Below are 18,007 nucleotides of genomic sequence, written 5' to 3' on the forward strand. Positions count from 1 at the left end.
AAAACAGAGATCTCACTGAGTGTCAAGCTTTACTTGACAAATAATTTCATTAACACAGGCAAGCAAGAGGTGCAGTGAAGCAAAAAGTGATTTGGGAAATGGCGGAAGTTCCTCGGGCTTTCCTCTTTCTGTGTCAGATGTGTATCTCTGGCCCAGGAGAGATGAGATTCCTGATGAGTTTGTGGAGTGCTTCACACAGTAGCAAGAATTTCAGCTATGACACATCTCCATTTTATGTCAGAGATTGCATAGCTTATATAGAATCCTCCAGGGGTATCAAGTCTAAGAGAAACTGCAGTCTGTTTAGTACAGGTTATTCTTAGGCAGAGTCATCTTATGAAGTCTATTTTGAGATGTTCTCCTTTCAGCAGATACCATTTTTCATATTTACTTGGGGATACAGATGCAAGGAAACTAGTCAGGTTCACCTATCCTCTGTATCTTTTTCCTCTGGAGGTGTTCCCCCTGTTTAAGAGAATGAATGATGTTCAGATAAGTTTGACTCTAGCATCTCAGTTAGAAAATGGAAATCTTCCTGTGATGTCATTAAAAGAAAAAAATACCCAGCTGAGCATGTTCAAAGTTAGAATTCAGTGTGATAAAATTATCAAGAGATGATAAGCATTCAAGAATACACTATTTAAATTGAGATGCCACTTCACATACAGAAAAATATGGCAAAAAAGTTACATCAAATAATTGAATAGATGCTAATAAAATGTGACCAAGTATCCCACTTTGCAATATACATCCCAGAAAACCTCTAACAGGGATCCTTAAGAGGATATGTGGGAATGTTCAATGTAACATCATTCATAGTAGCAGGGAGTAGGAGCCAGACTAGATGCCTGTCTCTGAATGACTGGGCAAAGAAAATGTGGTAAATAGAATGCTATGAAGAGTTAGAAGCAATAAGTAGTTCAGCTGTTCAGTCATGTCCAACTCTTTGCAACCCCATGGATTACAGCTCTCCAGGTTTCCCTGTCCATCACCAACTCCTGGAGTTGCTCAAACTCAAGCCCATTGATTCAGTGATGCCATCCAACCATCTCATCCTCTCTCATCCCCTTCTCCTCCCACCTTCAATCTTTCCCAGCATCAGGGTCGTTTCAAATAAGTCAGTTCTTCCCATCAGGTGGCAAAAGTATTGGAGTTTTACCTTCAGTATCAGTTTTTCCAATGAATATTCAGGACTGATTTCTTTTTGGATTGACTGGTTGGATCTCCTTGCTGTCCAAGGGATTCTCAAGAGTCTTCTCCAACACCACAGTTCAAAAGAATCAATTCTTTCACACTCAGCTTTCTTTATAGTCCAACTCTCACATCCACACATGACTACTGCAAAACCCAAGTTTGACTAGACAGACTTTCATTGGCCAAGTAATATCTCTGCTTTTTAGTATGCTGTCTAGGTTGGTCATAACTTTTCTTCCAAGGAACAAGCATCTTTTAATTTCATGGATGCAGTCACCATCTGCAGTGATTTTGGAGCCCCCCCAAAATAAAATCTGTCACTTTTTCCACTGTTTCCCCATCTATTTGCCATGAAGTGCTGGGACCAGATGCCACGATCTTAGTTTTCTGAATGTTGAGTTTTAAGCCAACTTTTTAACTCTCTCTCCTCTTTGACTTTCATCAAGATGCTCTTTAGTTCTTCTTCACTTTCTGCCATAAGGGTGGTGTCATCTGCACATCTGAGGTTATTGATATTTCTCCCAGCAATCTTTATTCCAGCTTGTGCTTCATCCAGCCCAGCATGTCTCATGATGCACTCCGCATATATGTTAAATAAGCAGGGTGACCAAATACTGCCTTGACCTACTCCTGTCTGTATTTGGAACCAGGCTTTTGTTCCATGCCCCATTCTAACTGTTGCTTCTTGACCTGAATACAGATTTCTCAGGAGGCAAGACAGGTGGTCTAGTATTCCCATCTCCTTAAGAATTTTCCACAGTTTGTTGTGATCCACATAGTCAAAGGCTTTGGTGCACTCAATAAAGCAGAAGTAGATGTTTTTCTGGAACCCTCTTGCTTTTTTGATGACCCAGCGGATGTTGGCAATTTGATCTCTGGTTCCTCTGCCTTTTCTAAATCCAGCTTGAATATCTGGAAGTTCACGGTTCATGTACTGTTGAAGCCTGGCTTGGAGAATTTCGAAGAATAACTTTGGTAGAGTGTGAGATGAGTGAAATTGTGTGCTAGTTTGAGCACTCTTTGGCATTGCCTTTCTTTGAGATTGGAATGAAAACTGACCTTTTCTAGTCCTGTGGCCACTGCTGAATTTTCCAAATTTGCTGACATATTGAGTGCAGCACTTTCACAGTATCATCTTTTAGGATTTGAAATAGCTCAACTGGAATTTCATGACCTCCACTACCTTTGTTTGTAGTGATGCTTGCTAAAGCCCATTTGATTTCACATTCCAGTGTGTCTGGCTCTAGGTGAGTGATCACATCATCATGATTATCCTGATCATGAAGATCTTTTTTGTATAGTTCTTCTGTGCATTCTTGCCACCTCTTAATATCTTCTGCTTCTGTTAGATCCATACCATTTTTTTTTCCCTTTATTGAGCCCATCTTTGTTGAAATGTTCCCTTGGCATCTCTAATTTTCTTGAAGATATCTCTAGTCTTTCCCATTATATTGTTTTCCTCTATTTCTTTGCATTGATCATTGAGGAAGGCTTTCTTATCTCTCCTTGCTATTCTTTGGAACCTTCCATTCTAATAGGTATATCTTTGCTTTTATCTTTGTCTTTTGCTTCTCTTCTTTTTCAGCTATTTGTAAGGACTTCTAAGACAACCATTTTGCCTTTATGCATTTCTTTTTTGGGGGGATGGTCTTGATCACTGCCTCCCGTACAATATCATGAACCTCCATCCATAGTTCTTCAGGCACTCTGACTATCAGATATAATCCATTGAATCTGCTTCTCATTTCCACTGTATAATCATAAGGGATTTTATTTAGGTCATGCCTGAATGGTCTAGTGGCTGTGCCTATTTTGTTCAATTTAAGTCTGAATTTGCCAATAAGGAGTTCATGATCTGAGCCACAGTCAGCTCCCAGTCTTGTTTTTGCTAACTGTATAGAGCTTCTCCATCTTTTGCTGCAAAGAATATAACCAATCTGATTTTGGTATTGACCATCTGGTGATGTCTATGTGTAGTCTTTCTTGTGTTGTTGGAAGAGGGCGCTTGCTATGACCAGTGTGTTGTTCCTTTGGTGAAACTCTGCTAACCTTTGCCCTGCTTCATTTTGTATTCCAAGGCCATATTCGCCTGTTACTTCACGTATTTCTTGACTTCCTACTTTTGTATTCCAGGCCCCTATAAGGAAAAGGACAACTTCTTTGGGTGTTAATTCTAAAAGGTCTTGTAGGTCTTCATAGAATCATTCAACTTCAGCTTCTTCAGCATTACTGGTCGGGGCATAGACTTGGATTCCCGTGATACTGAATTGTTTGCCTTGGAAATGAACAGAGATCATTCTGTCGTTTTTAAGATTGCAACCAAGTGCTGTATTTCATACTCTTTTGTTCACTCTGATGGCTACTCCATTTCTTCCAAGCGACTCTTGCTCACAGTAGTAGATATAATGGTCATCTGAGTTAAATCCACCCATTCCAGTCCATTTTAGTTCACTGATTCATAAAATGTCAATGTTTACTCTTGCCATCTCCTGTTTGATCTCTTCCAATTTACCTTGATTCATGGATCTAACATTCCAGGTTACTATGCAATATTATTGCTCTTTACAGCATCAGACTTTACTTCCATTACCAGTGGCATCCACAACTGGTTGTTGTTTTTGCTTTGGCTCCATCTCTTCTTTCTTTCTGGAGTTAGTTCTCCACTGATCTCCAGTGGCATATTGGGCACCTACCTACCTGGGGAGTCCATCTCTCAGTGTCCTATCTTTTTGCTGTTTCATACTGTTCATGAGGTTCTGAAGGAAGAATACTATAGTGGTTTGCCATTCTTTTTTCCAGTGGACCATGTTTTTTCAGAACTCTCCATCATGACTCATCTGTCTTGGGTGGCCCTACATGGCATGTCTCATCATTTAGTGAATTTGACAAGGCTGTGGTCCATGTGATCAGATTGGTTAGTTTTCTGTGATTGTGGTTTTCATTCTCTCTGCCCTCTGATGGAGAAGGATAAGAGGCTTATGGGAGCTTCCTGATGGGAGAGACTGACTGAGGGAGAAAGTGGGTCTTGTTCTGATGGGCAGGGCCATGCTTAGTAAATCTTTAATCCAACTTTCTGTTAATGGGCGTGGCTGTGTTCCCTCCCTGTTACTTGACCTAATGCCAATCTATGGTGGAGGTAATGAAGATAATGGTGACCTCCTTCAAAAGGTCCCATGAACACACTACTGCACACAGTACCCCCAACCCTTAGCAGGCTAATGCCAACCCACACCTCTGCTGGAGACTCCCACTCACAGGCAAGTCTGGGTCAGTCTGTTGTGGGGTCACTCCTCCCTTTTCCTGGATCCTGGTGCACACAAGGTTTTGTTTGTGCCCTTCAAGAGTCTGTTTCCCAGTCCTGTGTAAGTTCTGGCTGCTCTACAGTGGGGTTAATGGAGACATCCTCCAAAAGGGCTTATGCCATACCCAGGTCTAAAGCACCCAGAGCTCCTGCCCCTGCAGCAGTCCACTGCTGACCTGTACCTCCACAGGAGACACTCAAACACAGTTTTGTCTCAGTCTCTGTGGGGTCTCTGGGTCCTGGTGCACAAAAGGCTTGTTTTATCCCTCTGAGCATCTCTGTTGGCTATGGGGTTTGATTAGAAACATGATCGCCCCTCCTACCATCTTGCTGGGGCTTCTCTGTCCTTGGATGTGGGGTATCTCCTCAAAGTCGGTCTAGCTCTGTGCAGCAGAAGCAACAAAGTAGATGTAATTAGCAACATAGCTACCTATTAACAGCATAGTATTGAATGAACAACAAGGTCAGACAGATTGCAGGTGCATTCTTAACCACTGAACTATCAGGAAGCCCTTTAAGATGTGTAATATACACATAAAACATCAGTACATATTTTGCAAGGGCACACAGTTTTTCAAATATATACGTTTATGTTTAAGTAAATGCCAATGTGCATCAGAGTATCCATAGATATAAAAGGAATGCAATTAATATTAAATATTAAACAATAGGGACATTCTACTGATGGTGATAATGTGCTTTATGCTAATGAAAATGACCACTCAATATTTTATATCTCTAGTCTAAAATAAATTTAGGGAAGAAGATGAAGAGAACAATTGGATATTCTATACCCAAGGGTAAATGTTGTACCTCAGAAATTTTGTTTTTGTAGACCATAGATATAATTGTTGTTATAATGTTTTGCTTTGTTTTCCTAAGGATGGGAAATATGATTACATGTTTAGAATGAAAGAAGGACCATTCTATGATCATTCATAGCATCAAAAGAGTTTCTTAGAGAGCTAAATAACATTCTATGGTAAAAAGCTACTGATTAGACATGTCAAAATCAAAAACCCAAAATTCTGACTCCAAATTCAGTATTTTTCCTAGCATATTTATAGACATTGTCCATGTAAATATAAAGTTGTTCATCCTATTAGATACAAAGAATTATCTCATGGTCAGTTCTGATCTTTTTAAAAAGTATCAATTTCCATATTTATTTTGATTTATTGTATAAGTTGAAATATTTACTCAAATATGCTTTTTAACATCTACATCAGGCAACTGTCATTACTATGCTATAAAAACTCTGGAGAACAATATAGGTATACTGAAAAGTTGTACTGGATTTAAGGCTAGACCTCTTTAGCAAAAACTTACATTTTAATCACAGTATATCAAATTATTTATATCATATGTACTGATTTTACTCAATTATGATGCATAATTTTCATTTTTATTGTTAACTCACTGTGTACAGTAGACATTTTAGAAACAGTTACACAGAATTATAAACCCAGTATTTATAATTCCATGTGCTATAAATTCCTTTATATTATCTAGCAACTTATAAATACAATGTATTCTTAATTCAGCAAAGGCTTATTCTTGGTAACATTTATTATTATGAAAGTGTATGGTTTGATATTCTGCAGTGTAAGTAAGCCTGTCTCCAGTGTTTAAGCTATCAGATATAAAATTTTGTTTTAAAATGAAGACTATCACATAAAATGTTCATTTTTTCCATAAGTACACTATATTAATCTCTAAAATTTCAAATGTAACCTGTAGTAATTTTTCATAAATATAATTATAATATAAAATGCAATTATCATCTCAAATAACTATATTGACTTAAATATAAATTCTAAATCCCTTCTTAGAATAAAAATTGAGTGATTAATCTTTGCATAGTCATGGTTAAACTCTTTAAATGACTATACAGGTGAGACTATCCTTATTCCTAGAAAACCCTACAAGTATCCTTATTGGTGATATCCAAACATGTTTTACGAAATTCTCATTTCTTAGTATGACAAATACAGTATTGATGTAAAGATGAAGGATTTGCTACAATATGTCTTTCTTCCTTTACTTTCATCTCCTCTAGTTTTAGTTTTGCTTTTTCTTTCGGTCATTAAAATGCCTACTGCTTAATGAATGAATGATCATAAGCAATGATATAAGAAATGAAGAAAGTTGTAATGGTCAAAAAAGAAAATTATTTAATGAAAAATAGCATCATGTAAAGTTACTTTATCACTGACTAGGTAAGGAAGTTGACTTGTAGTTAAAAAAAAAAAAAAGTGGGGGAAGAAAAAGGTTTGATAAATGGATGCAGTCAGCTACAGATAAATAACCACAATAATATGACTTGTTCACTGATGAGCTTCTGAGAAATATTTAATCTCAGTGAAGTGTGCTGAGTTTTTCTTTGCTTTTGGTCAAATCTTCATGTAATTTATTCTTTCCTCAAATACACCTAGTAAAGGTGAACAAGAATATATATTAATCAATTAATAAAGAGTTTTCAGAAATACACACATATATACAAGCAGGTACATACTTCTTTTTCCCTCATTTTAATACAAGTATGTTATCATCGTATTGTTTTCTGTAATGATTTCTATTTCTTCTATTCTAATAATGAGTCTGGAATAACCAGAAGCTATGAAATGAAAGGAATTGAGTTCTATGTCTCTTAGTTATTGTTATGATATCTTTAGCAAACCTCTTACTCTATGAAATGTAATATTCTTTAAATGGAAAACTAATTAAAGATAATGTTCATGAAAGCAGTTTGGAAGCAAAATGCTATGGTGTTAAAAATCTGAGAGACCTTTTATTGAGTCTTGCTGCATGTATGATGCCCTGGGAAACTCACTTTTTGTAGCTGAGTCTGAATTTCCTTGCATATAGTAATTGTAATGCTTACAGGATTTGTTGTGCAAAGGAAATGGTTTATGCTTAGCACAATGCCTGACATAAAATATAGCCAATATGTTTCTTTTCAACACCTACTTATTAAAATAAAACATACATTTGTCATCACGTTTTGCTAGTTTTGATTCCCTTTATTAAAATACTACTGAGTTTAACAATTAAATAAGTGTAATACTTATGTAAACCTTAGGCTTTTAAAAAATAGGAATGTTATTAAATTCCTTTCCAAACTTAAAATTATAAGGAAAACTCTCTTAAAACTTTATTTTAAAAATAAGCTCTGAATAAAGTTGAAATTGCTAACTTTGAACCTTAGGTTTAAATATTAGTATTAAACCTTTAGGATTTTGAAAAAATGTTTGAGCATAAAAGAAAATTTAAAAATCCAAAGTCAAGAGCTTTATTTCTTATTACATTTATATTAATTTTAAAATTAAAAATAAATTGCTACTTTATTAAAGAAAAATATATTACTTAAAATACTTTCACTGGTATCTAATATTTAATAATAAATATTAATATTATTTTAATATTAATAAATAAAATAATAAATATCTAATATTTATTGAAGATTTTCTGTGTGCTAATTTTTAATCCAAGGTTGATACATTATGAAGAAAAGTAAGAGTAGACATCCACTGGATCATTGAAAAAGCAATAGAGTTCCAGAAAAACATCTATTTCTGCTTTATTGACTATGCCAAAGCCTTTGACTGTGTGGATCACAATAAACTGTGGGAAATTCTGAAAGAGATGGGAATACCAGACCACATGACTTGCCTTTTGAGAAACCTATATGCAGGTCAGGAAGAAACAGTTAGAATTGGACATGGAACAACAGACTGGTTCCAAATAGGAAAAGGAGTACGTCAAGGCTGCATATTGCCACCCTGCTTATTTAACTTATATGTAGAATACATCATGAGAAATGGTGGGCTGGAAAAAGCACAAGATGGAATCAAGATTGCCAGGAGAAATATCAATAACCTCAGATATGCAGATGACACCACCCTTACAGCAGAAAGTGAAGAGGAACTAAAAAGCCTCTTGATGAAAGTGAAAGTGGAGAGTGAAAAAGTTGGCTTAAAGCTCAACATTCAGAAAAGGAAGATCATAGCACTTGGTCCCATCACTTCATGGGAAATAGATGGGGAAACAGTGGAAAGAGTGGCTGACTTTATTTTGGAGGGCTCCAAAATCACTGCAGATGGTGATTGCAGCCATGAAATTAAAAGACGCTTACTCCTTGGAAGGAAAGTTATGACCAATCTAGATAGCATATTAAAAAGTAGAGATATTACTTTGCCAATTAAGGTCCGTCTAGTCAAGGCTATTGTTTTTCCAGTGGTCATGTATGGATGTGAGAGTTGGACTGTGAAGAAAGCTGAGTGCCGAAGAATTGATGCTTTTGAACTGTGGTGTTGCAGAAAACTCTTGAGAGTCCCTTGGACTGCAAGGAGGTCCAACCACTCCATCCTAAAGATCAGTCCTGGGTGTTCATTGGAAGGACTGATGCTGAAGCTGAAACTGCAATACTTTGGCCACCTCATGTGAAGAACTGACTCATTGGAAGACTCTGATGCTGGGAGGGATTGGGGGCAAGAGGAGAAGGGAACGATAGAGGATGAGATGGCTGGATGGCATCACCGACTCGATGGACATGAGTTTGGGTAAACTCTGGGTTTTGGTGATAGACAAGTAGGCCTGGTATGCTGTGATTCATGGGGTCACAAAGAGTCAGACAGGACTGAGTGACTTAATTGAACTGAACTGTTCACTCTAAGGACAAATGGATTATTAGGTGACACAATATGGTAAATATTTGCAATAAAATAAAACCTCTACTGAGAGAAATGTTAATGCCTTGTTAGCAAATATTGACAACAGAATGACTAACTGCATTGAGTTTGAGAAAATTTCATAGAGAAATTTACATTTACTAGACTCTTAAAAGAAAAAATTAGGAAAAAAAAAAAAAAAGAAAAATTAGGAAGGTCTCTGTTAGTTAAAGGATGAAACAAACAAGGAAATTACAAGCAAAAGAGCATAATCTGTAAAATATGGATGGATAGATGTTACAGAATGGTGTTGCCATGCAGAGAAAGCAGAAAAACATATGTAGAGAGAAAATACTGCATACATTTTTGTTAGACGTTAGCAATTTCAACTTATTCAGAGCTCATTTTTAAAATGCCAAGTATCAAGATAGTTTTTATTAGAATGTTAAGTTTGGAAAGGAATTTAATAACATGCTTATTTGTTATCTTATTATAAAGTTGTTTTTCATGTATCATTAGTATTTCTCTGAGTTGTTATTTTCATTTACATTTTTATTTTCCTACTTCAACACTGGAGAAAAATAATCTACTGTTTAAGACCATATATTTCTGTACCTACGTTCTCCATACATTAATTATTATATATTAATTCCAGAAATATCCACTAAGTCCTTCTGTGGACCAGGCATCATATTAGATGCTAAACAAATTTTTAGTCTAAAAGGAATCCATTAAGGTAATCAAAAAAAAAAAAAAATCCACAAATTGGGAGAAGATATTTGCAAATAACATATATCTGTTAGGGTACTTGTATCTAAAATATACAAAGAATTCTAAAAGCTCAGCAATGAGAAGCAAATAGCTCAGTTAAAAAATGGACAAAAGATGAATGTCACATCACTAGGAAGATACAAAGGTGACAAATTAGCATATATAAGATGTTCAGCATCGTATATCATTAAAGAAATGCAAAGTAAAACAACAATGGAATACAAGCGTACCCCTATTAGAATCACCCAAATCCAGAACATTGACATCACCAAATATTAGATCACCAAAAACGTGGAGCACTATGAACTCTCACTCACTGTTGGTAAGAATGCAAACTGATACAGTCACTTTGGAAAACAGTTTGACAGCTTCTTACAAAACAAACCACAGCATTAGCATGATATTTGGCAATCTGATTCACAAGTATTTATGTAAAAGAGTTGAAAAACTTACATCCATATGTATGCAAATACTTATAGCAATTTTATTAAAGTTGCCAAAATTTGGAAGCAACAGAGATGTCCTTCAATAGATGAATGAATAAACTGTGGAAAATCATAAAATGAAATAGTATTAAACAATAAAAGGAATGATCTATTAAATCCAAAAAAACACATGGAATAATCTTAAAAGCAAATTGCTAAGTGAGAGAACTCAATCTGAAAAAGCTATGCACTGTGTGATTCAAACTATGTAATATTCTGGGAAAGACAAAACTAGAGACATTAAAAGATCTGGAGGTTTAGAGGGAGAGAGAAGGATTGAATAAGTAAAGTACGGGAGATTTTTAAGGCATTATAACTATTTTGTATGATACTGTAACGATGCATTTATGACATTAGGCATTTGTCAGAAACACTGAACAGTACCACACAAAAAGTAAATTTAGAGTAAATTATAGAGTTTAGTTAATAATAATGCCCATATTAGTTCATCAATTCTAACAAATATATTAGTTCAGTTGAGTTCAGTCTCTCAGTCGTGTCTGACTCTTTGCAACCCCATGAATCGCAGCACGCCAGGCCTCCCTGTCCATCACCAACTCCTGGAGCTCACTCAGACTCATGTCCATCCAGTCAATGATGCCATCCAGCCATCTCATCCTCTGTCGTCCCTTTCTCCTCCTGCCCCCAATCCCTCCCAGCATCAGAGTCTTTTCCAATGAGTCAACTCTTCGCATGAGGTGGCCAAAGTACTGGAGTTTCAGCTTTAGCATCATTCCTTCCCAAGAAATCCCAGGGCTGATCTCCTTCAGAATGGACTGGTTGGATCTCCTTGCAGTCCAAGGGACTCTCAAGAGTCTTCTCCAACACCACAGTTCAAAAGCATCAATTCTTCAGTGCTCAGCTTTCTTCACAGTCCAACTCTCACATCACACTCATGCAAAATGTTAATCATAATGCAGATGGGAGGAAGGTACATGGGAACATTGAACAGTCTGCTCAGTTTTTCTGTAACTCTACAAGTGCTTTAAAACATAAAAAACTTTCAGTTTCGTTCAGTTCAGTCGCTCAGTCGTGTCCAACTCTTTGTGACCCCACGGATCGCAGCAGTCCAGGCCCCCCTGTCCATCACCAATTCCCGGAGTTCACTCAGACTCACGTCCATCGAGTCAGTGATGCCATCCAGCCATCTCATCCTCTGTCGTCCCCATCTCCTCCTGCCCCCAATCCCTCCCAGCATCAGAGTCTTTTCCAATGAGTCAACTCTTCGCATGAGGTGGCCAAAGTACTAGAGTTTCAGCTTTAGCATCATTCCTTCCAAAGAAATCCCAAGACAAATCTTGGGGGGTGGGGGCGGTTGATTTGAGGTGGTGGTTCAGATTTGAAAGGCCGGCCTTTGAGTTGAAGATGAGAAAATGGTGGATACCTCCTGGCGTCACACTGAGAGGCCTTCTGCAGCCGGCCCCAGTAATTTAAAAAAAAAAAAAAAATCTTAAAGAAAATATGGAACATAATTGAATAATTTCTAGAAAATTATGAAAATGGAAGCACTATATAGAAGAACATTTATAATACATCGGACATGACTGAGTGACTTCACTTTCACTTTTCACTTTCATGCACTGGAGAAGGAAATGACAACCCGCTCCAGTGTTCTTGCCTGGAGAATCCCAGGGATGGGGGAGCCTGGTGGGCTATGAGGTCACACAGAGTCGGACACAACTGAAGTGACTTAGCAGCAGCAAGCCAGTGTTTAGAGAAAGCAAAGTGCATAGCTTTAAGGAACTATATAGATTTTAAAACAAAATTAAATGAACATTTATTTTAGTTGAGTAAGAAGATAAAGATAAAGCAGAAGAATGAACTTAGATTTAAAATCAGTATTAAATTATTTACAGAGCAAAAAAATCAGCAGATTTAAAATAAATTTATAAAGCTAGTTCTTTGACAAAATAACATTAAAAAAAAAAAAACCACTATTTAAATTAAGGAATAAATTAAGGCTCCCCTGGTGGCTCAGTTGTAAATAATCTATCTGCCAACACAGGAAACTCAGGTTCAATCCCTGAGTCAGGAATATTCCCTGGAGGAGCAAATTGCAACCTGCTCCAGGATTCTTGCCTGGGAAATCCCATGGACAGAGGAGCCTGGCATGCTACAGTCTATGGGGTTGCAAAAGAGTCGGACTTAGCAACTAAAATGTCAAAAGCAAGGTGTCCATATGTGCATGGATTTATCTCTGGGCTTTCTATTTTGTTCCATTGATCTATATTTCTGTCTTTGTGCCAGTACCATACTGTCTTGAGGACTGTGGCTTTGTAGTAGAGCCTGAAGTCAGGTAGGTTGATTCCTCCAGTTCCATTCTTCTTTCTCAAGATAGTTTTGGCTATTTGAGGTTTTTTGTATTTCCATACAAATTGTGAAATTATTTGTTCTAGCTCTGTGAAGAATACTGTTGGTAGCTTGATAGGGATTGCATTGAATCTATAAATTGCTTTGGGTAGTATACTCATTTTCACTATATTGATTCTTCCAATCCATGAACATGGTATATTTCTCCATCTATTAGTGTCCTCTTTGATTTCTTTCACCAGTCTTTTATAGTTTTCTATATATAGGTCTTTAGTTTCTTTAGGTAGATATATTCCTAAGTATTTTATTCTTTCCGTTGCAATGGTGAATGGAATTGTTTCCTTAATTTCTCTTTCTGTTTTCTCATTATTAGTGTATAGGAATGCAAGGGATTTCTGTGTGTTGATTTTATATCCTGCAACTTTACTATAATCATTGATTAGTTCTAGAAATTTTCTGGTGGAGTCTTTAGGGTTTTCTATGTAGAGGATCATGTCATCTACAAACAGTGAGAGTTTTACTTCTTCTTTTCTACTTTGGATTCCTTTTATTTCTTTTTCTGCTCTGATTGCTATGGCCAAAACTTCCAAAACTATGTTGAATAGTAGTGGTGAAAGTGGGCACCCTTGTCTTGTTCCTGACTTTAGAGGAAATGCTTCCAATTTTTCACCATTGAGGATAAGGTTTGCTGTGGGTTTGTCATATATAGCTTTTATTATGTTGAGGTATGTTCCTTCTATTCCTGCTTTCTGGAGAGTTTTTATCATAAATGGATGTTGAATTTTGTCAAAGGATTTCTCTGCATCTATTGAGATAATCATATGGTTTTTATTTTTCAATTTGTTAATGTGGTGTATTACATTGATTGATTTGCAGATATTGAAGAATACTTGCATCCCTGGGATGAAGCCCACTTGGTCATGGTGTATGATCTTTTTAATGTATTGTTGGATTCTGATTGCTAGAATTTTGTTAAGGATTTTTGCTATATCTTTGACAAAGGAGGCAAGAATATACAATGGATTAAAGACAATCTCTTTAACAAGTGGTGCTGGGAAAACTGGTCAACCACTTGTAAAAGAATCAAACTAGAGCACTTTCTAACACCATACACAAAAATTAACTCAAAATGGATTAAAGATCTAAATGTAAGAACAGAAACTATAAAACTCCTAGAGGAGAACATAGGCAAAACACTCTCCAACATACATCACAGCAGGATCCTCTATGACCCACCTCTCAGAATATTGGAAATAAAAGCAAAAATAAACAAATGGGACCTAATTAAACTTAAAAGCTTCTGCACAACAAAGGAAACTATAAGCAAGGTGAAAAGACAGCCTTCAGAGTGGGAGAAAATAATAGCAAATGAAGCAACTGACAAACAACTAATCTCAAAAATATACAAGCAACTCCTACAGCTCTATTCCAGAAAAATAAATGACCCAATCAAAAAATGGGCCAAAGAACTAAATAGACATTTCTCCAAAGAAGACATACAGATGGCTAACAAACACATGAAAAGATGCTCAACATCACTCATTATCAGAGAAATGCAAATCAAAACCACTATGAGGTACCATTTCACACCAGTTAGAATGGCTGCGATCCAAAGTCTACAAGCAATAAATGCTGGAGAGGGTGTGGAGAAAAGGGAACCCTCTTACACTGTTGGTGGGAATGAAAATTAGTACAGCCACTATGGAGAACAGTGTGGAGATTCCTTAAAAAACTGGAAATAGAACTGCCTTATGATCCAGCAATCCCACTGCTGGGCATACACACTGAGGAAACCAGAAGGGAAAGAGACACGTGTACCCCAATGTTCATCGCAGCACTGTTTATAATAGCCAGGACATGGAAGCAACCTAGATGTCCATCAGCAGATGAATGGATAAGAAAGCAGTGGTACATATACACAATGGAGTATTACTCAGCCATTAAAAAGAATACATTTGAATCAGTTCTAATGAGGTGGATGAAACTGGAACCTATTATACAGAGTGAAGTAAGCCAGAAAGAAAAACACCAATACAGTATACTAACGCATATATATGGAATTTAGAAAGATGATAACAATAACCCTGCATACGAGACAGCAAAAGAGACACTGATGTATAGAACAGTGTTTTGGACTCTGTGGGAGAGGGAGAGGGCGAGATGATTTGGGAGAATGGCATTGAAACATGTATACTATCATGTATGAAACGAGTCACCAGTCCAGGCCTGATGCATGATACTGGATGCTTGGGGCTGGTGCACTGGGATGACCCAGAAGGATGGTATGGGGAGGGAGGAGGAAGGAGGGTTCAGGATGGGGAACGCGGGTATACCTGTGGTGGATTCATTTTGATATTTGGCAAAACCAATACAGTATTGTAAAGTTTAAAAATAAAATAAAATTAAAAAAAATAAAACATTAAAAAATAAATAAAACATCAAAAGCAGCAAATAAAAGTAACAAAATCAAACAAAATCAAATAAAATAACATAAATAATTATTCATATATGCATCAGTTCAGTTCAGTCGCTCAGTCATGTCCGCCTCTTTGCACTCCATGGACTACAGCATGTCAGGCCTCCCTGTCCATCACTGACTCCCAGAGTTTAATCAAACTCATGTCCATCGAGGTGGTGATGCCATCCAGCCATCTCATCCTCTGTCGTCCCCTTCTTCTGCCTTCAATCTTTCCCAGCATCAGGGTCTTTTCAAATGAGTCAGTTCTTCACATCAGGTGGCCAAAGTATTTAAGTTTCAGTTTCAACAGCATACTCAGCCACTTAGTGGTGTCAAGGATTTTGTAATACCATGGACTGTAGCCTTCTGGGCTCCTCTGTCCATGGAACTTTTCAGGCAAGAGTATTGGAGCAGGTTGCAATTTCCTTCTTCAAGGGATCTTCTCCATCCAGAGATCGAACCCAGATCTCCAGCAGGTGGATTATTTACCACTGAGCCACCTGGGAAGACATATTCACAGATAAAAATAAATTTCATAAAACATGAGAATATTTTTTTCTGATAATATTCAAATTAAACATTTAAAATCTAGATTAAATGAGTAATTTAATAAGATAAAGTTTATTTAAACTGATCTTAGAAAAAAATCTAAATTCAAATTAACTAATATATGCAGGAGAAAGAAAAAAAATTTGCAAAGTCCTACTCCCCACATTATAAAAATGATGATTGATGATACACAGATTGGTTGATCAGTAGATTGAAAAACAACAAACACTAGTAATAAATTATTTTATAGGCAAATTCTAACTAACCACTATCTGATAATCCCCTGTTAAGAAAATTATACCATAACATAAACATATTATAAATGTCTTGTTTTTCAGTCACTCAGTCCTATCTGACTGTCTGTGACCATTGAGTCGGTGATGCCATCCAACCATCTCATCCTCTGTAATCCCCTTATCCTCCTACCTTCAAACTTCCACAGCATCGGGGTCTTTTCCAGTGAGTCAGCTCTTCAATGCACTAGAGCTTCAGCTTCAGCATTAGTTCTTCCAAAGAATATCCAGGGTTGATTTACTTTATAGGATTCACTGGTTTATCTCCTTGCAGTACAAGGGACGCTCAACAGTCTTATCCAACCCCAGAGTTCAAAGGCATCAATTCTCTGGATTTCAGCCTTCTTTATGGTTCAACTCTCATATCCATACATGACTACTGGAAAAAATCATAGTTTTGACAATATGCTTTGTTGGCAAAGCATATCTCTTTGATGGCAAGTAATATCTCTGATTTTATTATGCTGTCCAGGTTTGTCATAGCTTTTCTTCAAGGAGCAAATGTCCTTTAGTTGCATGACTTCAGTCACCATCCACAGTGATTTTGGAACCCAAGAAAGTAAAGTCTATCACTGTTTCAATTTTTCCCTATCTATTTACCATGAAGTGATGGGACCAGATGCCATAATATTAGTTTTTTGAATGTTGAATTTTAAGCTACCTTTTTCACTCTCCTCTTTCACCTTCATCAAGAGGTTCTTTTACTCCTCTTCACTTTCTGCCATTAGGGTGGTGTCATCTGCATATCTATGTTGTTGATATCTCTCCTGACAATCTTGATTTCAAGCTTGTGTTTCATCCAGTGCAGAATTTCACATGATGTTCTTTGCATGTAAGTTAAATAAGCAGGGTGACAATATACAGTCTTGTACATACTCCTTTCTCAACTTGGAAACAATCTGTTGTTTCATGTCTCATTCTAACTATTGCTTATTGACCTGCATACAGGTTTCTCAGGAGGCTGGTAATGTGGTCTGGTATTACTATCTGTTTAAGAATTTTCTATAGTCTGTTGTTATCCACATAGTCAAAAACTTTAGGGAACTCGATGAAGCAGATGTTTTTTTCTGGAATTCTCTTGCTTTTTTGTATGATCCAATGGATGTTGGTGATTTGATCGCTGGTTCCTCTGCCTTTACTAAAATCCACCTGATACATCTGGAAGTTCTTAGTTCACATACTGTTGAAGCCTATCTTGAAAGATTTTGAGCATTATATTGCTAGCATGTGAAATGAGTGCAGTTGTGTGGTAAAGTGAACATTCTTTAGCATTTCCCTTCTTTAGAATTGGAATGAAAACTGACCTTTTCCTGTCCTATGGCCAAATGCTGAGTTTTCCAAATTTGCTAGCATACTGAGTGTAGCATTTTAGTAGCAGCATCTTTTAGGATTTGAAATAGCTCAGCTAGAATTCCAATACCTCCACTAGATTTGTTCATAATAATGCTTCCTAAGGCTTCCTAAGGCCCACTTGACTTTGCACTCCAGGATGTCTGGCTTTAGGTAAGTGTTCATACCACTGTGGTTATCCAGGTCATTAAGATCTTTTTTGTATAGTTCTGTGGATTGACAACAATGTCTCTCCTTAATATCTTCTGCTTCTGTGAGGTCCATACCATTTCTGTCCTTTTATTGTGCTAATCTTTGCATGAAATATTGCCTTGGTATCTCCAATTTTCTTGAAGAGATCTCTAGTCTTTCCTGTTCTACTTTTTTCCTTCTATTTCTTTGCACTGTCCACTTAGGAAGGCTTTTTTTTTTTTTTTTTAAATCTCTCCTTAATATTATATGGAACTCTGCATTCAGATTAGTATATCTTTCCTTTTCTCATTTGCCTTTCACTTCCCTTCTTTTCTCTGCTCTTTGTAAGGCTTCCTCAGACAACCATTTTACCTTTTTGCATTTCTTTTTCTTGTGAATGCTTTTGATCACCACCTCCTGTACAATGTTCTGAACCTCTGTCCATAGATCCTCAG

This window comes from Bos indicus x Bos taurus, chromosome 6, assembly GCF_003369695.1.
Source record: "Bos indicus x Bos taurus breed Angus x Brahman F1 hybrid chromosome 6, Bos_hybrid_MaternalHap_v2.0, whole genome shotgun sequence".
NCBI classification, from domain to species: Eukaryota; Metazoa; Chordata; class Mammalia; order Artiodactyla; family Bovidae; genus Bos; species Bos indicus x Bos taurus.